Raw genomic sequence first — 23,478 nt, forward strand, 5'->3', positions numbered from 1 at the left:
CCCCAGGTTCAAATACTGGCAGCATCTCTAGGTAGGGCTAGGAAAGCTCCGTCTGAAAACCTGAAGAGATGCTAGCAGCCAGAGTACACAGTACAGGTGGGCCCTTTTTATCCATGGGTTTTACTCAAGAATTTGACTCAGCACGGGTTCTGAACCCACCTGACCTTATGGACACGACTGGAAGCACCTTCTGGGTACATCCAGGAGGCTTTTTGAGCCCCAGGGAGGCCACTTGCGGCATCTCCAGGTCTCAGAATGCCCCCCGGAGCTGTCAGCATAGCACTTCTGGAAAACCATGTCTTTCTGGAAAAACCATGTCTTTCTGACACCTCCAGAAGCAATCGGAAGGTGCTACCAGCATGTACGGAGGTCAGGTGAGGGCCCTGACTCATGGATTTGGTTACCTGAAGGTTTCAGTATCCAGAGGTTCCAGAAATGTATGCCAAGGACTGAATGTACTGAGTAGCAAAATACAACTGAAGGGGCAACTAGAATAAACCAGTTAAGCTCCCTGGTGCCATGGTACATTTTATGCTTTTGCTGCTACAGATTAACAGGGTTGCCCTTCTGGAAAATATCACCCTTGGAGGCCTTCAAATGCAGGAATCTTAGTCAAACAGTGGTGGGTGCTCAGAGCCTTTCGCAGTCAGATCAACAGCTGCTCTCTCCCTTTGCAATGGTTGGGCTGCGTTTAACAACTCTTCAATCAGGAAGGAAAATGACTTGCTGTCTTCCTCCCAAGCTACTGCTACCGTGCTTGGTCTGTTGGGTAGCAGCCTGATGGAGCACAAATAACACTGTGGAATAAAGACCTTCCAAGGAAGCGATCAAATACATCCCCTCGGTGGAATTTGTTAATTCTGTACTAGGAGAGAAAGGAGAGCTGCCTTAATAAGCCTTGCTGCCAGGGTCTAATTTATTCTGAAGACAGGCAATTGTCAGAAGTTACCAAGTAAATCCCTGAGGTCACAAACCTCTAAAATTTCAACATTAAATACAAGCAATTAATTTGCCTGGACTAATTGCTTCATGACTAATTGCTAACTAGCAGTAGCACTTTTTTTTAAAATTGTGCTTTTATTATAAAATGCCACTTAATTCCAATCTGAAATGGAGATAATCATTTCTATACACCACTGTACATTCCTGTTGTTGGCATCCTTCAGTCTCGGAGACTATGGTATCGCGCTCTGAATGGTGGTTCTGGAACAGTGTCCTCTCCAGTGCGCGAAGCCTGGGTAAAGTAGGTATGGAGGATAGGCTGTTACCCATGCAGCAAATCCCCCCTCTCCACGTCGCTGAAATGGTCCAATGGAAAGGCAGAGGCCAATACGGTTGGTTCCAGCGATGTCGCAGGATTTGCCAGAATATGACTGTGTTCAGCCATGAACTGCCTCAGGGACTCCGGCTCCGGATTTTGCCTCGAGGTTGACTCCTGAAGCCTTTTCCCTAACTGGATGTAGCCACAAGGCAGTGGAGGTTTGGGATCAGAGTTTTCCTTCTCTCAGATGAACTGCCTTCCCAGGCTAATGAGTCCCATCTACCCGTTGGCTGTTTAGTCGCCTCTTATGACAAGTACAGCCAAACTGAGGGCCTATTCTTATCCCCAGCCCCCAGGGGATGTACATTCCTATACACCACATTTTGATACATACATACATGGGTTGCGACCCATCACAGAAACAAAAAATGGACCATTCCCCTTTAAGGGGACTGACCCAGAGGCTTGTCACCTTACTGGGGGGGGGGGGTGTTCAGCAAGCCTCTGAGAGGGTCTGGCAGGCCTGCAGCCCCCTCTGCATGTCTCCCTCAAGCTTCATATTGCTCCAATCCACAGGTTGAAGCAACTTTGGTCTACTCCAAGTGTTTGCTGGTGAACCGGAAGTTGCTCTGACCTGCGGATTGGAGAGATACGAACCCACAGAGGGGGCTGTGGGCCTTCCAGACCATCTCCAAGGCTTGCTGACCGGCCCCCAGAGTGACAAGCCTCTGGGTGCCTGTGGCGCCGCAATCGCTTTGGCACCACTGTGGCATATCCCCCCTCCCAGTCCCCAACCCTGCAAGCACTTACTAGCGGTTCTTGGACTCCCGGTGAGTTTGAGAACTGCTGCTATACACCAAAAGTATTCTATATCTTGGCAAGAAGCATCCTTTTCCTGAGAGCATATAGTAGATGAGAGCAACAGAGTACTTCTTTTCTCATGGGTATATACCCAAGTGTCACAGTGTATTTTATTGATGTCATCTAATAATAATGTCAATGCATCCAGTTTGGCTTTTCCCCATGTGAGTTCATGTGGGAAAAGGAGCTACCATAGATACTCTCTATAAGTCGAGAAATTTCTGCCAATAAATCAAGCTTAGATCATCTCCTCGCCTTATCTGCAAGGTCACTTGGGCGTCAGCAAGAGGGCAATGCAGAGATAATTAAGGGCTTTTAGGTTGCAATGCTAACCACACTTTCCTGAGAATAAGCCCCATTGAAGAAAATAGGACTTACTTCTGAGTATACCTGGTTAGGATTATGCCCTAAGTCTCCATGGCAAGGAGTCTGCAAAGCTGCAGCCAAAGTTAACCTTTTATTCTCCTCCTGAAAAAAAGCAAGCCAGGGCTCAAGGCTTCAATTTAAATCAAGCAAGCCTTGTTCTCTTTAGCAGACTCTTCTGCACCCTCATTCCATTTTGCAGTTATTTGGCAGAGGTCTGGTTTTTTAAACACCAGAACACAATCCTTGTTTCCATTTGAAACAAAATCCAAGGCTACAATTCAGTACAGCAATACTTAAGACTAGCACCTATGGAAAGCAATGGGGTCTACCTATGAGTAAATAGGGTTGTAACTATGTGTAGCTGCACTTGCTCACACTTAGTCCCTGTTGCTTCTCTCTCCACTATGAATTGAACTGCACACTCCCAGTTACCTGTTATATGTTGTATGTTGTATGTGGAGCCTCTGGCTTAACACACCATGCACCTTATAGAAGGATTTGATTAGCAGTTCTACTGGTATGTTGTTTACAGTGCACTTACTCTGATAGTGTTTACATAAAGGTTGTGAATAGCAGAATTAAAAAAGTTAATGAATAAAAATGTATCTTATGATCTTCTATTATATTTTTAATAGAGGCTGTACAGTTCTTAGGTAACAATTATTGGTAGGTTATTTTTCAGGAACTGGCCTCAGGTAAAATCAGACAAAACTATAGTCAGACACCCCCTAAGTTTAACACTCCCCCCACTTATGAGGGTGATGGAACTTTCCATGATTTTGGCTCAAAACCTGCCCTTGACTTATCTATGGGATCGACTTATTTTATTGGAATTTCGGTAGATCTGGTAAGGAGGTAGGGTGTGGTGTCAGCAGTGGCCCCTTTAAAGGTAAGGCCTGGGCATCCATCAGCGTGTGCTGCACAGCTGCAGCCACTTGAAGGCAATAGGGCCCTCAGGGATATAAGGAGCACCTGAGGCAGGAAGGGTTTGTGGGTTGTAGAAGTAGTGTAGGTTGGACCAGACCTCCCTCCCTCAGACTTGGCTTACTGGCTCTGGACTCTGATTTGGCAACTCTCATTGATTGGACTGACTTACTTGGAATCTGTGGACTGGGACCTGACTCTTGCTTGCTGCACTGGTGAGTTAAACAAGGGAAAGTAATTGGCCTTAAGCAGGCATGAGGCCCAGTGGGGAGGAGCTGTGGCAAGACACTTATAGGTGAGTATCTGCGGTATATTAACACTGTCATGTGACTGTGAAACAGGAAGTTTAGATATTATAAGCCTTGAGATCTCATTCATCAGATTTGCATCTAATAGTGTTTCTCAATATTTGTCCACCTGTTGGAAGTACCACCGGAAGCTAACTGTTGATGATGTCATCTCCAGTTACTTCTGGACTGGAAGACCAGATGCAACAAAACAAACACCGGCAAGAGGCTCAGGGTGGATGGGAGGTCTTTTTTGCGCATATGAAAAGTGCAAGCTGGAGTTTTGCCCACTGAGCCGAGCCTCCTACTGCTGCTTGCGTTGCTGGTCTCACTTCCAGGTGACAGAGGTCTGAGGATTTCACATGTACCACCAGACACCACCTCAAGTACCATCCATGGTACGAGTGCCCCCTGGCTGGGAAACACTGTGATAGAGAGTTTTGCATCAGCTCTGCTAATTGGGTGAGAGGTCATTATTATCACTTCTAGGACAGATCTACAGGTAGACAGCCTAAGCCCAGGGAACTGAATATGGTTTAATACTTTCAGGTGCAACCCAAAGCACAGTTATTGTGGTCAATGAGGAATAAACCCCATTGAACACAGTGCCAGCAGTGCATAAGAACATAAGAAAAGCCCTGTTGAAAGACCCATCTAGTCCAGCCCGCCAGCTGCCTTTGGGAAGCCTATATGCAGCAGAGAAGGCACACTTCTCTCCCAGTATTGCTCCCCTGCAGATGGTATCCAGAGGTATAGTGCCATTAGGTCTGGAAGCAGCATATGCTGTTTGAGGACTGCCCTGCACAGCACAGATACAAAACCAATTCTTAATATCACAATAGTCTGGACACATGCACAGTACTGTATTTTTGGCAGTTTGAGGGCAAAGTCTCTATCTTGCATGCCATGGTTGGAACTTAGATTGGGCCTCTCCATGCATTGCCTATCCTTGCTTTTTCTTTCTTTCTCATATGCACTGTGTGGCAGGGTCCAATCTAAGTTTCAACCATGGCATGCAGGATAGGGGCTTTGCCCTGTTGCAGTCCCGATTTCGATCCCCCCCCCCCATGATTGCTGTGGGAGGGAAACTGCCACTGACACATAGGTGGATCCAAGGGTGGGCCATGAGTGCGTGGTCCCTCCAAACTGTCACGCCAGCAGGGAAGGGCACCTACTGGAATGGGGAGCAGCCCAAGCACAGCCGGGAGCCTAGATCTATCCACTGGGAAGAGGGTAGCCTACAGAGGACAGAGTTGGAATGGGAGCCCAGATTTACCTGGCAGCTAGATCTGGGTTTCAAGTCTGAGTAGGAGTCCAGGTCTAGCTGCCTAGCAAATCCTGGACATGGAGGCCCAAGTTCATCTGCGAACCCAGGTCTACCTGGTAGACTTGGGCTCTGGATTTAAGGTAGTGTTTATGGTTCCCCCCCCATACAAACACTGGATCCGTCCATGCATCGACATACATGGAAGCCTCCCACCCAAAGTGAAATAGCAGCCACAGGGGTTTCACCTGAGACTTTCCTTCCTACAATCCAGTTCAGATCAGACACCCCTCAATTGCAACTGCTGCATAGGGGGAAAAATAACACCAAATACAAAAGTTTCAATGAGATGCAAGAAGTTACATGTAGTTTGCCCTTATTCTATCAGATTTTAAAATACTTTTATTTTAAACTTAGTGTTACTAAGGTTAACACTACCTTAGAATTACCTTAAAATTTACCTTAACTCTACCTTAACTTTAAATTTTCTTTAGATTTACTTTTGGTATTTCAAATCTCCAGTCATGCCATTTCTCAAGTCTTCTTTCAGTATTTCCCCCCTACTTCACTACTTTGGGACACACCAGCTAATTTCACATTATGTAAAATCTGTAAACATGAAGTTTATAATGAGCAAGTGGTGGCTTGGAGTTCATTTGGGAAAAATCAAAACCAACTCAGCCAGCCAGCCACCCACCCACAATATCCTCCTCAGCTGAGCCTGAGTTGTTTACTGATTTTAACATGTAATGCAATCAGCACAAGTCCCTTCTCAGACCAATCCATTGCCAAAGTCTTGTGTCTCATTTGTGCTTTTTCCTTATAAGATGTCACCGTTATTTATTTTACTTTTCTTAGATCTATAGTTTGTGGCTCTCCGGGCTTTTTCAATTTAATTGAAATCAGTTGAACTGCAAGTAGGAGTTGTGGTAATAAAGCTGGTTCCCCAATCATCATGGCTCTATTACCTGCAAAATCATCAGAGAGCAGATAGGACACTGCATTATTTAGAGACGTGTGCCATATCTGTAGTGCTGTGTGCTAGAACCCAGAAAATGACCATTCATCCAAGTCAAAGGAAGCTGTGTATCTGTGTTCCACTGTTTGCTCGCTGAATATCTTTCCCAGAAAGAATCTGCAAAGCCCCTATAAAGAGTCAGTTATTTTATAGGCTTTAACAATTATGATATTTCATTGTATGTATTATGCCACATGGCTCCTAAAAACAATTCTGTGATAAAATTCTATGCTGTTTCTTGCCCCTTAAAAAATAAAAAATAAAAAAATCTCAGTGTGTTGTTCTTATCAACTGAAATAGCCTGCTTCAACTGGAGCTTGCCAGCACAGGACAATACTTCTGCCAGGTGGATTGCAGAACGTACTGGAGAAAATAAATCATTTTGTCAGTCCCAAGAAGATGTAAATTCATCTACTCCCACAGAAGACATTACACAAAAATGTCTGGTGCTGCTTCTTTACATTGGGCAAAACAGGTGATGGGGGAAAGCAACACATTCCAATCCTAATCTTGAGACATTTTTTCTTTCAGAATTTTCATTTTATATTTTAAAAGGGTGGTAATACTACTGCAAAAAAAATCTTTCTAAAATTTGCATATGTACATACAAATAATGCATGTGTGGCATAATCTGATGTAAATTTGTTCACAAATAAGCTCCACCAAGCTTAAAGAGGCCTCCAGTACTGTGCATCATGTTGCACTATTAGTCCACTTCATTACCAAAAATTTTCAGTAACAGAATGTTAATGTAAAATGAACCCATCTAGATAACCAAATGATCTTGGGATGAGCTCTCCTTTACTTAAGAGTATAGTGGTCATCTGTATAGGTACAGTGGCCATTCTTCAAAGTGGACTAGGGGCAAGTGTATGATAGGTGTGACCTTTTGAGGAGAATTCAATTAAACATATACCACCCCTTCCTCCACTTCTTATTTCTGTAAAAAAATTGCGAAAAACTAAAACACCTCTACATATTAGTCACAGCAGGCTGGTTGGGCTGGACTGGGGCGGGGGTGTTTGGATAATGTCTGTGACTGCATCTGCTAACACTATACCACCTATATCACCTACCTAGTACACTATTAAAGCAATCATAATTATAATTTATAAAAATGCACCCTTGGCATGAAAACACATAACATTGCTTTCTGTACTTTTCCTCCTTGGAGAAAAACAAAATCTGTGAAAAAGTGAAGGTGTTTAAGAACACCTCTGGTAATAAAATGTGTGCTAAAATGTTTGTCTGAATGCAGCCAACATGGAGATTATATGTAGCCTTATATTAATGGGTTTTAGGTGTCCTCAATGAATTACAATAGTTTTCTCCTCTGGAATTTTTGAAACCCAGAGGTGGAGTTTCCACATCATGATTTAAAGGAACAGCATCTACACATCCATCCAGCTTTTGGAGGACTTTTCAGCTGAACCTCCTACAGAACCCCTTGCACTCATTATATGAATGCCACAGCAAGCCCCATTTGCAGCACCTGCTAAGCTGCTTCTCAAAAGACCCCCTTCCCTTGGTAAAGTGATCTGGACTCCCTGCCTTGCTTCCATCCTTGGAACTATTTAAGCCTACTGCCTGGCCCACCCAGGTTTGCTTGTCAAGTCCTTTCTCTGCCTTCCTCCTCAGCTTTCCAAGCAGAGATCACTGTGTCTTGTCCCACAATCTCTGCAATGCTTCAAACTGCCTCAGCAGATATGGATAGGTAACCTTGGTCTTTGATAACTCTACTAACTGACCCACAACACACCCCCTCTATCTGCTGCATCTCATGTGCAGTCAAACTGGAAACAATGTCTCTATCTTGCAAGTGTGTGAGTGAGTGTGTTGGTGAGCAGAGGAGTCTTGGTCTCCACTCTGTTTTAGGATGAGGCTTTAGGATGAGGTTCTGTTCCATCTGTTTTTCCTCTCCTTCTGAGCTAGGAACTGCTTACATTTAAGGTTTCACTGTGTGAGTGATTGCTGAATGTACTGCATCGCATTTCATTATTGATTCATCCTCTCTGTTATTATATTATTATCCCCACAATAAACGCTCTTCATGGTTGCGCCTTTAACTTTGCCTCCTTCCTTTTCATGCCAGTCTACAGCCATTGCACTTGGTCCTTGCACACACAAAAGGTTTTCCCCATGTGCACTAATTACATATGTCTTGAAAACATGCCTAGTAACTGACATACATACCTGATTTTTCCTCAAAGGCACACTTTTCAACAGCAACTGAACAGAACTCTCAACATGCATTTTAAACTCCAAATTTTAAAAAGCAGTTAATTTTGGACATGATACCGGAGGATGTGTGTGCTGGCCCCAGTCTCATTTCAGTGGCAAACCTAATGGCTGAAATGATTTTAAATTGCAGGTTCTCCCAGAACAAGCTTCTGCCCCATATTCCTTGCTTTGTCAGCTGAGCCACAATTAGTTTGTGGCATTCACTGCCACAAGGTATGGTGATGGCTCTCTATCCTGGCCCCCTACCCTCAGAGTTTTCAAAGAGGATTAGACAAAGTCATGGAAGACAAATCTTTCCATTGCTAGTAGTAATTGTGACTATATTCTTCCTTTAGGTTCACAGGCAATACAAGTGGATCTGTGTTATCCATGGATTCGGAACCTGTGGATTCCAGTATCTGCGGGTCCTCAAGCCTGCAGGTCGGACACATCTGGACCCTCTAGAGCCAAGAGAAGCTGTGCTCCCTTGCCTCTGGAGGGTATTCTGAGGGCTAGGGTGGGTCCAAAGGTGAGAAGTGGGTCTAACCTGCAGGTTCAGGGATGTGCAGATACTGGAATCAGTTGGTCCCAAATCTGCAGAAAATGTGGATCCACTTGTCTTGCCTGTATTTTTATGAAAAACCATAAGGGACCTTCTAAGGCAGGGGTGTCAAACTCATTTCATACCAAGGACTGAACAGCATTCATGGTGTCTGCTGAGGGCCGGAAGTGATGTCATTAGGCAGGAAATGATGTCATTAATCAGGTCATAACCAAAAATAAGCACTTTTTCACATAGGACCTCATTAGCTGCAAATGACAGAAGAGAAAATACACAAATCTTGATCATATTTCAAGTTATGGGACAGCCCAATTTTCATGTGGGCTGTCCTTATAGCAGTAACACCTCAGCACTGCTCAGCAGCTGAGAGCCTGAGGGCCGGATAAAAAGCTTCTGCGGGCCGCATCTGGCCCCCAGGCCTTCTGTTTGACATCCCTGTTCTAAGGCCTCTCAGAGACCTTAGTTGTTCTGAGGGCTGGGGAGACTGTGCATAGCTCCCCTCACCTCCAGAGGATTACAGGGCCCCAAAACCTATGAATTTCATTATCCACAGGTTTCCTTATCCACGAGGGGTCCTGGAACCCATAGATAATGAGGGTGGCCCTGTATACCACTACATACCATTTTTTTGGGAAGTAACAGTGAGAGAAAGATATTCATCCACATATCCCACTTCTGGACTCCTCAGAGGCATCTGGATGGCCATTGTGGGAAACAGGATGTTGCACTAGATGGACCTAATCAAGGAGGACCCTTGTTCCTCTTTTGTTTATGTTCTGAGCTAATAGTCATGGTTGAAAGAGGTGGGAATGAGAGGTCAAATATGCAACACAAAGAATTACAATAAATTACCAAGTGACTTCCTTTTCTTCTGAGAAGCAAAGAGCAACAACAGGAAAGGCGAGAGCCAAAGAGCTCTGTAAAATCCCAAATAAATATATTATCAGCTGCTGGCTATTATGAAAATTTTTGCTGTATATGTACTTATCAAAGACAGACATATTTACTTGTTTTTACAAAGGTGTTCAGAACGTTAATATATCCATCATAACACACAACCCTGATACTCATGCTGCCTTGAACAAGTATTTGCCTCTGTCTGGGAGAAAACAGTGGCTGGAATATAGCTGGAATGAAACTGCTCCTTTGGAATCCAAGTGCAACATATCAGCCCCAGGGCCCTTCATCCTCAGGCACTGAAATGATTGAAACCACTGCATTAGGTCCCATTCCAAACAGAAGAGGGCAATGTTGCTGTACTGGACATGCACCACCAGTGGACTAATACATTTCCTGCCTCTTTTGATTGAGTACCTGGACTGCAAATCTAATGAAAAAAAAGGGGGGGAAAAGAGATTACTTGCATTTCAGCACTTTCCAATCTGGAACAGGTGAGAAATAGCCATGAGAGGGGAAGAAAAAACTTTTCATCATCGTACTTCAGAAAACTTTCCTCATAATAGGAAAGGCAGATGAGAGTGCAATTACAAAGGGAACCATAAACAGTGAAAACAATTCTAACACCTGAAATACATAAATTTATTCAGGTATGGGTATCAAACGACTGGGTTTCTTTACCCTATGTTTGAACTGATCTATTTCGTGCATTTGACTTGAACATAGGCAAGCATTTAACTTGAAAATGCAAAACACTGAATGCTGGAAATAGCTTCGAATTTTAAAAATTGCTGGATTGTTCTATACACCATTTGAACTGATGTTTTTTCATTTTACAGATTCAACTGGAACCTGTGCTCCCCCTTTTTTTCACTTTTGAAGCAACCCAAATATAGTGCAACAAAAAAATCAGAACTTGAACCTGTATTTGGCTTCTGCAAGAAGACTGCAAGGTCTGCAAAAAGTGTGCCAGGATTCCACAAGGAAGATGCTGTGAATAGGAACGATTCAGAATTCCCAGGCTTGATCGGTGCCTTATGTTCTTATATGTGCAAGCTCCTGGTTTTAGAGGTAGGCTGCCTCTGATTGCTAGATGCAGGGGAGGGCACCAGGACGCAGGTTGTGTCTGTTGTCTTGTGTGCTCCCTGAAGAATTTCACTGTGAAATACAGGAAGCTGGACTAGATGGGCCTTTGACCTGATCCAGAAGGCCTCTTTGTATGTTCTTATGTCTAAAAATATAGTCACCCCAAGCAAGTGCTTAGGTTCCCTGCGTCGATGAACTGGCTCGAACTGAAACAGCTTTTTCTTTTTCTTTCAAATTCCATCACCTTGGAGATGCCAGTCTTAAAAATTTCAGGACTGCCAAGTCTTGAAATAAAAGTTCTTTAATTAGCATAGTAATTAGAGTTTTTTTCTTATTCCTTTTAGAATATTTATATCCTACCTTTCCAATCATTCAAAAGCTCAAGGAGGCTAATAACAGGGGTTAAAAACAGATGGGCAAGATTTATTTCTAGTAAATAAACATTCCACTCCTACGTCTGCAACTAAGGTGCTTCTGCTTTGACAGTGCTATTATGGCTAGTTCAGATATGATGAGAAGGGATGGTTGACCATGATATGCACTCTTTCCTCTCTCGTATGTGGATAAAGTTTAAAGCTCCTGTTTGCAGTTTGTAACCAATAATACTTTCCCAGTTCATCTAAATATGGGAAGTTGTTGTTTGAATTTTGTACAAACCACAGTTAGTTAACAAATCAGGATTTGATCCTGGTTTGACTAATTGTGGTTATCACCACTGAAGCTGTTGCAAATTATAAATGGAAACACTGCTTCTTAAATGGAACCATCAGGCTCCTCCCTTTATGCTCAGTGAAGGGGGAACACACATGAGGTTCACTGTGGAACAATCTCATCACTACAAAGGAAGCTATAGTTGTGATGGCTGAACTGGGCCAATATGTTTCCCATAATAATGATCTGCTTTGTTCTAGTTGTACTTCCATAATGGGATCTTTCAGCACACAATGGGAACAGTTTGAAGCAATGAGATTTGCCAAAAACATAGCTACCAAACTGAGTTCTGAGAACATATCTGCATATCCCATAATGTTAGAGTACAAGCAGGTGAGCAAAAGGGATGAGACTATCAGCCCAATCCTAAAGGGGGTCGGCCATCTTCGAACCACCTCTTCTGCTGGAGCTGACTACCATAAGGCAGTGGGAAGCTGGTGGGAAGGCCAGAGCTTTCCCATCCAAGCCAGCAGATCTGGAGTCACCTACTAAGTACAGTAAGGTGGTGGGAAAGGCAGAAGGGGTGGGGGGGAGGTGGGGGCAGTGCAGGGAGGGCAAAATGGGGCAGTGATGGGGCAGGGGGAAAGTGGAATGGGGTAACAATGGAGTGGAGGATAGACAGATCAGGTTTGGGAAGGGGGTGGGTTTGGCAGCTGCAGTGGCCACCAAACACTAACCCCCTTCCCAGACCCAACCTCGCGTTGTGGGTCCATGTGGACCTGTGGCAGCTATTTAGCTAGCGCAGGTCCACGTAGGCCCCTGCATCATGGAGGCTTACACCTGGGCAACTGTCCTCTTTGCAGGGTGCAGCCATAGCCATTTTGGCACCGCTGCGTTGGCAGTAGTGGGACAGAGGGGAGAAGAAGTTTGGGCTCCTATAAGTGTTCTTATTCCAATGCTAGACAACATGTATATATTTTTTTAATCTAAAGCACAGTGCTTTGTTTTCACCAGGCAACAAACTTATCCTACTTACTTTCATCACTTACAGACACTATTTAGTCAATGCACTGGCAGATTGTAAAAAATGATATCCAATATTTCAGAAGACAAGAGATACTTCAGCCACTGAGCAAGACCTAGAGCTCTTATTGGAATGACACCCTTTAGGCACCTTGCCTAATATGCAAAAATTGCAATGTATTTCCATTTTTTGCTTGCTACATAGCAGTGTTTCAATAAGTAAATAAAGAGGATGGCCGGGGAAAGGAGAAAGCACAATTGCTTTTTGCTCATTTTAATCGAATGAACCTTATTGTGCATTATCCAGGGCTGGGCGTACTAGACCCTGGGAGTGATCTGCCTGGTGGGCTTAGGACCAGATGCAGGCCAGGAGAGACTGGAAAGGTCTCAGAGGGGTGGGGTATGGGCTGTCAGCTTGCTGAGTGGAGCACGATGAAGTGACCAAGGAGCATCTCATGGATCAGGCATGTGCAGACATACTCCAATGAAAATAGCCTCCACCTTCCCTGTGATTGCACATGAGCTTCACCCAGTTTCTAAGCGGTTGCACAATCACAGGAGAGGCGGAGCTCTCACTGCCATAGCTCTAGTCTCTCCCTGTGGAGAGTAACAGGCATGTGCCTGTTTCCAGGGCCTAGGAGAGGGGAGTAAAGAGGGTAATTTGTACCCTGGCCCAGGGTCAGAAACGGGGCCCAGGAGTCAAATGAGGGGGCCCAGAAAGTTCCTGGGATCTTACATTTTCCTATCTCACCTGGGTTCCAAAGTCTATTCTGGCTGCCACCACCCTCCCCCTGCCCAATTTTGAACCCGGTTCTGTCTGCCCCCATTGCCCCCTCCCCTTTTGGGAAAGGCTCCCCTCAAAAACTTTGTACCTCCTGATAAAACTCCTCTCAGAAACCCTGCCTTTTTCTATATAGGGAGTTACAGCAGGGGAAGCTCAGCCTCCCTTGTGATTGCACGTGCACTGTGGCTTCTGGATAGCTCTCGAGAATGCCTTGCAGCTTCTGGATAGTGACCCAGAAAGCCTTGTGGTGCCTTGCAAGTGCCTTGCAGGTGCCTCCCCAGCCATTCACTTCACCATATGCCACTATCCTGGATGTCCATCTCACTGACAAGCCTAGTACCTTTTCTGACTGCTGAAAATATGTCACACATTCCTGTAAGGTAGGCCAGTGTAAATCATCTCCATAAGAGGGATGACAGTTGCTGCTGAGAGAAAACTGCTTGCTTAAGGTTATCCGGTGAGTTCACTTCTGTGCTTTGAACCATGTCCCTCCACATCATCATTCAGGCTCCAGATTACAATGTTACATCTCCTTCCTACCCCTCTTCACTTTCACAACAGTTAAAAATGTATGTGCACAGTAGTGGTGGGGAGATTAGTTTATACAATCCACCTGCATTTAAATAAATAATTTTTCCCCCAACCATTCTCAAGATGTTCTGCATTTCCTATCCTTCTTGGAGGCTGCATAAATTCCAGTCATTTAAATATATATTGCCTAATACATTCAGAAAGGTTTGAAGCAGCAGAAGGAAAACAAAAAGGCAATTTGGGAAAAGAGTGACAGGGGAAAAACAACAAAAGCAGTAAATGCCTTTCTAATTGTCATTCACAGAGAAGCAAATTAATGTGCTGATGCTTTCCTGAGTGCACATTATTGCAAAAATAACGTGCTTACCTTTTCAGTGTAATTATTTTTCGCTCTGCACTTAAAACTTTGCCCTGGCTTTTGCTGCCTCTAATTGTAACATGTCTTTTTATGTTGTTGCTGCTGCAACAAGCAAGTTGTACGCCACTGAGGTTCCATTATTTATTTATTTATTTATTTAAAAAGCCTCTTTCCTGTTTCTCTGGTCACCCACAGAGCCAAGAGGAAGTTAAACTGTTTGTTGACATGTTTCTTCTGGTTTAGGCCTAAGCCGCTTTTCGGGAGCCTGCTGCCAAAAGTTTGGCTAGCACAGACAATACATTGTGGGTGGTGACTTCACTGAAATCAGAGACTTTTGGAACTGGAGAACCAGCAAGAGGAGATTGCCGTCAAGTCTTATATGTGGTGATTTGAAAAGCATAACTTGTACCCCACTTTTAAAGCTGCAGCAGATGTGCTGACTTTGAGGTGGTTGTAGAGCCAGAAGGATGCCGTTCCCTGGCTCCTATAACTACAACTATACCAATCACACAAAAATTAAGCGTGTCGTATTACTTCCTAGTCAGAGAGCTCCAAAGTAAATGTCATTGGAAGGGTAGCTCTTAATCCAATAACCTCATCTCTCCACTTCCCTATATGATCTACATATAGTTGTGGCTTGTCTGAAGAAACATGTTTGGAAAGATCACAGAGCATAGACTAGCAAAAAAAACAACAACAACACAACAACATTCCCAGCTTGCCTTTGAGTGTTTTGGAGAGAAAAAGAAGGCAAGGTATAAAAACATTAGCACAACATGGGTGCAGGTTTGTACAGTTGAAACAACATGGTTTCCATATAGGAAAGACTCATAAAATGTCCTAGAGATGTTCACATTCTCTTATCAGTGGGAATACCAGATAAGGAATTTGGATTATTTAGTGTGCAATTCACAACCTACTAATTTTGGAATTATGCAGATGTCAAAATTCCACTGATTCTGTACTATATGACTCATATAAGCATTCCAAGGCAAATGTACTTTCTGTAGTATAGGGTTGTAAACATGGTGCCTTATACAGACCAGGACCAATGGTCTTAGGCCAGGGGTGTCCAAAGTTTTTGGCAGGAGGGCCACATCGTCTCTCTGACACTGTGTCAGGGGCCGGGGAAGAAAATAATTAATTTACATTTAAAATTTGAGTAAATTTACATAAGTTTACATAAATAAATATATTAAAGATGAACTTATATGAATGAATGAAGGTCTTGCAATAGCTCAAGGCCTTTAAAAGGCCTTGTACAAAGCAAGGCTGGCCTTTCTTTTGCTGCTGCTACTGCATCACAGATGTGAAACAACAAGCAGTGGAGGGAGCCCTCATCCCACAGCTCATGCAAGAGATCAAACAGTCACCCTCACACTGAGAGCGGTTGCGTTGGGCCAGTGTGGGCTCCAACAAATCTTCGAAGGGCCAGAGGCTCATTGGAGACTGGGGACTCCCTGAGGGCCGCATTGAGAGGCCTCGAGGGCCACAAGTGGCCCCCGGGCCGGGGTTTGGGCACCCCTGTCTTAGGCTGAAGTCTTCTCCAATCTCTCTAGAGTCCAAACTGAATGTATTGCACAATGCAGGTATATACTATACTACTGTGTATATTTATCCCGATTTGTTTTTAAACTAGAAACAGATTCAGGAAAAACAGCAATGGCAGGGAGCTGTATGGCCTTTTCCCCTGCTCTGGATAAGGCCCTAAGATACTTTCGATCTTGTGAAAAGAAAACAGTTCCCTCTATAATCTGATCCTGATTTACAGTGTTCATTCAAACCTCCCTTTCTCAGTATACACATCCTGAGAAGCCATGGTTGAACAAATCTTGTGGACCGCAGGCAGTTTGGGGGAGGTTTGGGGTGTAGAGGGGAGGGCAAGTGTTAGGAAGCAGGTTGGAGATGTGGATCTTGGTGGCAAAGGTGCATACAGGATCCTATCTCTGATTTTTCAACCCACCCTGCCCCTTCCTGTCCTTGGACTTATGCCAGCAATATAGTTGGTTTGGGTCCAAAGAGACCCATCAGTGATTTGGTGGGCTACTGGAAGGTAAGTAAAAATGAGGCAACTTACCTCTTGTTGGCCATTTGATTCCCCCCCCCCCCCCACCATAGCATGCAGCATGTGCTCTGTCAGTACAGCTGCCTGGTAGTAGATGGTGGGAAAAAGGATTGGGCTGCTAACTAAATCTATTTAATTTTAAAGTCTATAATTGACAAAAAATATGGTCACAATGATGCAGATCTATAACAATTATATCTTTCTTCCTAGATTTTAACTAGAGTATCCTCCAGTCAAAAGTGCTTTAAAAATGCAGTAATATGCTAGTTTAATGACCCAGCATTTGAAAATTTTTAATGGAACAATCGTAGACAGAAATTATGGTATATAGCTTTTCTTGTCAGGGATGATTATCATCCCTTTAGTACTGCATGACTTCTTGTCATATCATAAGTCACAAGCTAAGAGCGAGAACAATCAGTGGTATCTATCATACCACAGATGCTGGTACAACAAACAATAAACTACTTTAGTTAATATACAAGTGGGGTCTCTTTATCTGTGGGTTCAGCACCCACAGATTTGACTCAGCGCAGGTTTCGAACCCACGCTGGAGGGACTCACCCGTCTTCTCAGACTACCAGAAACACCTTCCTTTCATGTCCAGGAGGCTTTCTGAGGCCTGGGGAGGCTCTCCAGATGTCCTCTGATAGCCCACCTGTGGATAACATTAGCCATGGATTTCGGTATTTGTGGGGGTTTTGGGATCAGATCAGTTTTGGATACTCAGGGCCAAACTGTAGTATCCAAATCCTCAGTTTTGGATACTGAGGGCCAAACTGTAGTAAATCATTAGCAGATGCAAATTGTGCAGAGACTAAGCTACTACAGCTGACCACTTAGGAGATAAGATGGGCATGCATGGACAGAAGATTGTCAAATCTGGCCTAAGGGGTAGAAAATGGGTGCAGAATATAAAAGAAGGTGAACTCTCTAAGGCAGGGGTGCCCAAACCCCGGCCCTGGGGCCACTTGTGGCCCTCAAGGACTCCCAATGCAACCCTCAGGGAGCCCCCAGTCTCCAATAAGCCTCTGGCCCGCCAGAGATTTGTTGGAGCCCACACTGGCCCAAAGCAACTGCTCTTAGCGTGAAGGTGACTGTTTGATCTCTTGCATGAGCTGTGGGATGAGGGCTCCCTCCACTGCTTGTTGTTTCACATCTGTGATGCAGCAGCAAAGGAAAGGCCAGCCTTGCTTTGTGCAAGGCCTTTTATAGGCCTTGAGCTATTGCAAGACCTTCATTCATTGGCAGTTTCACAACTGATGAATGTTCATCTTTAATATATTCATCTTTAATATATATATTTATGTAAATGTATGTAAATTTATTCAAATTTTAAATGTATATTAATTCTTTTTTACCCTGGCCCCTGATATAGTGTCAGAGAGATGATGTGGCCCTCCTGCCAAAAACTTTGGACACCCCTGCTCTAAGGAAACAGAGCGAATCCCTAAGGAATAGAGGGACACCCTGCAGCTGGCTATGAAGAGCAGACTTTTGCAATTGCCCTAAGGTTGGTTCTCTTCGGTGGTGGGCCATCCCTATACAATTGGGCCAATAGACAAGGATCTGACAAAGACCCAGTCTTCTATGGGCTGGCAGAAGCTGAGAGTCAGAATATAATTTGATGAACAATTTCAGTCCAGGAGCTTACTAAAAATAAATACAGAATTCTGATGCTGTTTTGTTTTGGCATCTGGAGAAATAAACACAAGCTATCTGTGAACAAAGCAAAAGACAAAGAATAATTTATCTACAGTTACACAGTGTCTTGTATCTTTTGAACAGAAATTCCCCAACCTCAATTTAATCTGTGGATTATGTGTATACTTTTTCCTTTAAGGTATTCTTTTAAAAAATCACAAGGCGATTTATGACATTGGTGATGAGTTTGTGACATTGGTGATGAGTTTGTACACGACTCATTTATGACATTGGTGATGAGTTTCTATGTGAGAAAAATTAGCGTAAGAATAACACACAGCTTTTCTGTCAATGATTCAAAGTGATCGTTGATTATCTTTATGGCAAACAGAGAACAGCCCTTCAGAGTGATGAGAGAAGTTCTGTATGTGCAGGTCGGGGGGTGGTGGTGGCAGTGGCATGCGTATGTTTAAAATTAACATTCAAGTTGCAGTACCAGTCTGTCAACACTGTAATCTAGGAGGAAAAGTTCAAGAAGTTTTACTTAATTTGCAAGATTTTGCAGTGTCTCAGCCACCTTGCAACAGCATTAAAAGAGTTTAATTCTCTGATGACTGGACTCCTGCTGGTTGAGCAGCAAGAATGGTGAAGTCGGATCACAGAAAGGCCAGGGCGCCTGCAGCTTGTGGAACAACAGGCAGTCTAATAGGAGAAGACCAGTCAGTCAAAGGTCAGGACGCCAGGCCACAAGTTCAGAGCACAAGACAACACATTTCACTCTGGGTGCAAATCCCTGCTCTTTCCTCCTGACACCGGGGCTCTCTCAAAAACATAGTTGGGAGCCGTTCACACAAGGAAAGCTCAATACTGTGTTCAGAATTAAATGGTTTAAATCAGGATATCTACACATATTTGCTTGTTTTTCATAAAGATGTACAAGTGGACAGAAGAGAGTAGTTCATGCAACGTATGACTAACAGTGCAATCCTAAACCCCGGGTTAGGCTAGCACAACATGCCATAAAGCACATGTGCGTCGACTCAGGAACTTGGGAGGCCAGTGCAAGGAGTTGTGCTGGTTTCCTCATGCTGGATCCAGGCCCAGTGGGATAAGTTAGCCAATCTTGGCCAATGCACGGGTTGGGGAGCGTGGGGTGGGTCGGCAGATGGGGAGGAGGTGCTTCGGGGCAGCGGGAGGGTGGGCAAATAGCAAGGCCAGGATCTGGCGGTTACCCTGTTCCTGACCCTATTCCCGCTCCTGAGGTGGTGCAGATCTGAGTAGTCCCATTGGGGTCAGTGAAGTACAACACGGGGTAAGGGGAGAGTTTTCCCCTTGCCTTGGGTTGTGGTGATTCTGGCCCCAAACTTGCACTGGATGCAGCACAGGCTCTCAGGCCTGCCAGCCTGCCATCTCTAGCACAATTTAGGATTGTGCCCTGAGAACCATAGCCACAGAAAGTAACAATGGCCAAAAGCTTTAGCATCTGATTTAAACAAATTTATACTGGACAGGTTCATCAACAGCTACCGGTCATGAAGACTGAAAGGAACTTCTGCTTATAGAGGTATATGCCAACAGAGGCCAGTTGTTGGGAAGTAATAGCAGAAGACTCAAATTGCCTTCATCCCTTGCTTATCAGTTTCCTGGTGATATCTCAGTAGCCACTGGCCCAAACATATGGAAGCAGGACACTGGACTAGATAGACTTTGGTCCAATCCAGAAGGGCCCTATTTATGGTCTTAACCCATATATTTTGTCCTAAACCCAGTACTTGTGTTTGACATTGAGACAATACATTTCAAAATTCTTTTGATGGGATAGCAGAAGGACACGTAGACACAACAGAATGCTGTGAAGGCTACACAAGCTTTTCACTCTCTCCACACTCAAGCTTTTGCTAATACAGCTTGCATGCTCTCAAAGATCTCCCTGTTTTATTGTCTCTGCACTGTGCTGCTCAATCTTGTGCATGTTCATTCAGAAGCAAGATCAGTTGAGTTTGGTGAAGCTTACATTCTAATTAGGGTTTATGGGAAGGGAGCATAAGACTGCAGTCTTATACACCCTTACTTGGGAGTAAGTCCCACTGAATTCTGTAGGGCTTATTTCTGAGAAGACATCCATAAGATTGTGGTACAAGTGAGTTAAAAACTAGAACCATCAAATGTTGTGTGTTGCCAGTGTTGCAACACTTGCCCTTTGAATAAGTTAGAACTTTTCATTAAAAATGCAGGCAAACAAAAACACTCCCCCCACCCAAAAATACCCCCTCTAAGGCAGTGATTGAGTGGGGAAAAGTTTTGCTGTCTAACACTTTAATGGGTTTTTAGTACTTGTCCTGGGTTTCACAGTATTTTGGTCAGACTGTGGAACATCCTAGAAAAGTCCCTATTGGGTTTGTTGGGGATCTTGAAGCAATTGTGTTTGCTTCAAGATCCCCTTATGTTTAAAAAGTGTCAGAAAACCAAGCTTTAAGCTTTCTGTTTAGCTTGGAAACAAGCTAAACAGTGCAATTTTTTGCATATCTACTCAAAAGTAAGTCCCACTATGTTCATTAAGAAAGTGTTTATAGCATTGCAGCCTAAGTGATTTTGGCTCCGCCAAGCTAAAATTCACTTTAAAAATCACTAGCGTAAGGTTTTCAAAAATCTGTAGCAGGTATATAATTTCAAGGTAAACAGTGTACATTTTGGAGTAGCATAAACTAAGAGCCATTTACTGTCATGCCACAAACCTGCACTGCTCTCAAGTCTTAACTCTGGTCCAGCATTCTGCCCATCAAACAATTTCTATAACAAATTTTCAGTCAATAAAGACTATCAAGAGAAAGTTGGGTAAGCTTAAGTCCCACTTAATTGGATTTGGGTAAGGCACCCTTAAGAGCCTGAGCTGTATTGATCCCAATAGGACACAAGTGAATCCAAACTTCTGTGGACAGTAGATAGCAAACCCAATGGGCAAATTCCAGTAACTTATTCCAAATGCATAGAGAATTTTCTTTACTAAAGTATACTGAAGAAAATGAGGGCACATGGATTCTTGGATCCTACTTGAGATCTCTTTTTAAAATCATGTGGCCATGGGAAACCCTATGAAGAAAGAGTATGTGTGTGTGTGTGGGGGGGGGGGGGGAGTAATGCAGCTGTCTATGCTGCAACACAATCATGTCACAGTCTTCCCCCACCCCTGGATATACTGTTCAGTGTTCAGATTAAAGTCAAGCAGGTTGATCCAGTGAATAGAGGATATTTCATATTTTGTGTCTTTATTTGATCCCTTAATGGCACACATGGAATGTTTTGTCAATGGGTGAAAAAACAAACATCAATGTAGACTTCTTTTAAAAAAATACTGTGTATACTTTGTTTCTAGTCTGTTTCAGCCACAGGATTTTTTTTATATAGATACTTTAAGTTATATCTCGTTTCCACATGCAATATGATAAACGTCTATCTTTCCCTTCTTATTTCCTAGTGTTTGTTAATGCCCACCTCCACAATCTATTGAAGTTGCACAAAAATTATTCTGAACCATGTATTAACTTTCTCTTTTACAAAAGGGAACAACCCTCTTCCTTTCCACACAACAGTCTTTTTCTCAACCTCAACAATTTTTCTCTCAAGGAAAAAAAATTCTTCCTGGAACATTAGTTAACCTTTGCAATAAAATCTATATATCTAAGAGCAATCTGTGCCCTCAGATGATCTATTCTTCTCTTAAGTCTCATTGACCGAAACCTTAACTGTCATGAGAGAAGATGCAAGTTATCATGAGAGGAAGGCATTTTCAAGGTCTAATGGGCCACTTTTGATGCAAAGGTGTAAATCCAGGCTTTCATCCTGGCTCTCTCTCCAGTGCTTGCAGACATCTGGCTTCCTTTCAAGAGAAGCACACTGCTCCCTAAATAGGCCTGTACTTTTGCCTCATTGGGCACAATTTAAAATTGTGGGAATCCAAGTGAAAATACCGGGCATTTATCAGACAACCCACAGCATGCTCTCAGCATCCTAAGTATCGATGCAGACGACCCCAGAGTCCAGTAAAGGGATTTGCAAACCTCAGGCCTGCAAGATGAATTCTTCCTCATTCCTTTTTCAAGACTTCTGGCTCGCTCTCACTTCCCCTGTTCTTTAATGTTTTCCTTTCCGTGTCGAACAGGCTCGAAATACGTTTACATTAAGAATTCAATTATTTGGATCAGATGCTAAAAATAACTCTGGCGCTGATACCACATAATCCGACAAGGCTGATAAAATTACAAGCAGGAATGCCTAAGGAAATATTTGGAATGTGCTGCTATGGTTACTCTCTGAGCAGGGGTTAACGCCTAGCTCAGTTTCAAAATTCTATAAGAAAAGATGCCTACTGCTTTCATCGGTTGCTGGGCTTGACTTTGAAACTAGTTCAGGAGAAAAAAAACACACGTTTGCACTTCTTTGTAGAGAGGAAATGACCTAGCTAACAACCATGCTGGAAGGTAGTAACTATCTGGGTCATAGTTCTGTGTCAAGGATGATAGATAGGCTAAATCTGGTCAGTGGCCATCTATAATATATGTAACCCTGAAGACAGAAAAAGGTCATATGAGAACTACTGAAAACAAAAACGTCCCACCTCCTACAGCACCATTCAAGATACAATTATTTGCTCCTATCTGAAGTGGCAGAAAAACATGACCTTGAATTTTTGGCTGAAAAAAGGGAGTGAATTTTGGAAGAAAATTGAAACCAATGATTTGGAAGGGATTATTATGCTATTTGCCTTCCAACACTAGATTCATAGAAAAGACACTCTAAGACTTCTTCAAGTCCCTGAAGAAGATGAATGTCTTGGACCTGTAAACATCTTCCTGGAAATGGAATGGGATACCAAAGAAAAATAAATAAATATGGTATGCTAGGGGGATGAGGAAGTCTATTTGAAATCCTCAGTGCTCTCCCAGCAGAAGATTTAATGAGAAGGCTCACATTTGAAAACCTCTGTTGACTTTTTGTCTAACAATTAAATTTCCTTTAAAAATCCTCTAAAACAAGTGGATTTGAGTAAATATGTTCACAGCTTAAAATTTGCTCAAGGAATGTAGCCTGCTTTTTGGTTAGTCACAAGTCTGAGAGTGGGCTGCCTTTCTCTCAAAGATTAATCATTATCTGAGTTCATTAAATGAACCTTCTCTGCAATTAAAAAAAAAGTGATTATACAGGATGACTGCTAAAAAATAATTTCATAGGTAGTGGCTGCTTAGTATTCAATGCACTTTGGTGGGCTATGAAATAAGTTCTATCAATATTTAAAATCAGGAATAGTCTCATCCCATCTGTTAAAAGCTACATATACTATTGAATACAGTTTTACTATTAAAGTATAATGCCCTGATACTAAAACCATTTTTGAAAATCAGTCCCACTGATTGCATTGATACTAACTTTCACAAGCTGTGCTCTAGACAGATCAGCAGGTACAGCTGCCCTTAGGGCAATTTAACCAATTTGGTCAAACTGGGCTCCATGCCTGGAGGGGCTCCACATTGTCGTAGTGAGCAGAGCAGCTGTAGCCACAGTTAGCACCTCGCTCTGTAGCTGACAGGCTGGCATGGACACTATGCTAAGATGCCACAAAGAGAGTGTATAGAGCAAAGCCCTGCCACTGGATCACCCACCCGCTTGTCCCTGGGTCCA

General features: G+C 43.3%; 1 protein-coding gene across 1 annotated transcript in view; it reads right to left on the reverse strand.

The window, feature by feature from the left end:
- Window positions 1-23,478, reverse strand: part of MALRD1 (MAM and LDL receptor class A domain containing 1) — a 241,450-nt gene that overhangs the window by 21,362 nt on the left and 196,610 nt on the right. The window lies entirely within an intron of this gene.

The sequence above is a fragment of the Tiliqua scincoides genome, chromosome 5 (genome assembly GCF_035046505.1).
Source record: "Tiliqua scincoides isolate rTilSci1 chromosome 5, rTilSci1.hap2, whole genome shotgun sequence".
Classification (NCBI taxonomy): domain Eukaryota; kingdom Metazoa; phylum Chordata; class Lepidosauria; order Squamata; family Scincidae; genus Tiliqua; species Tiliqua scincoides.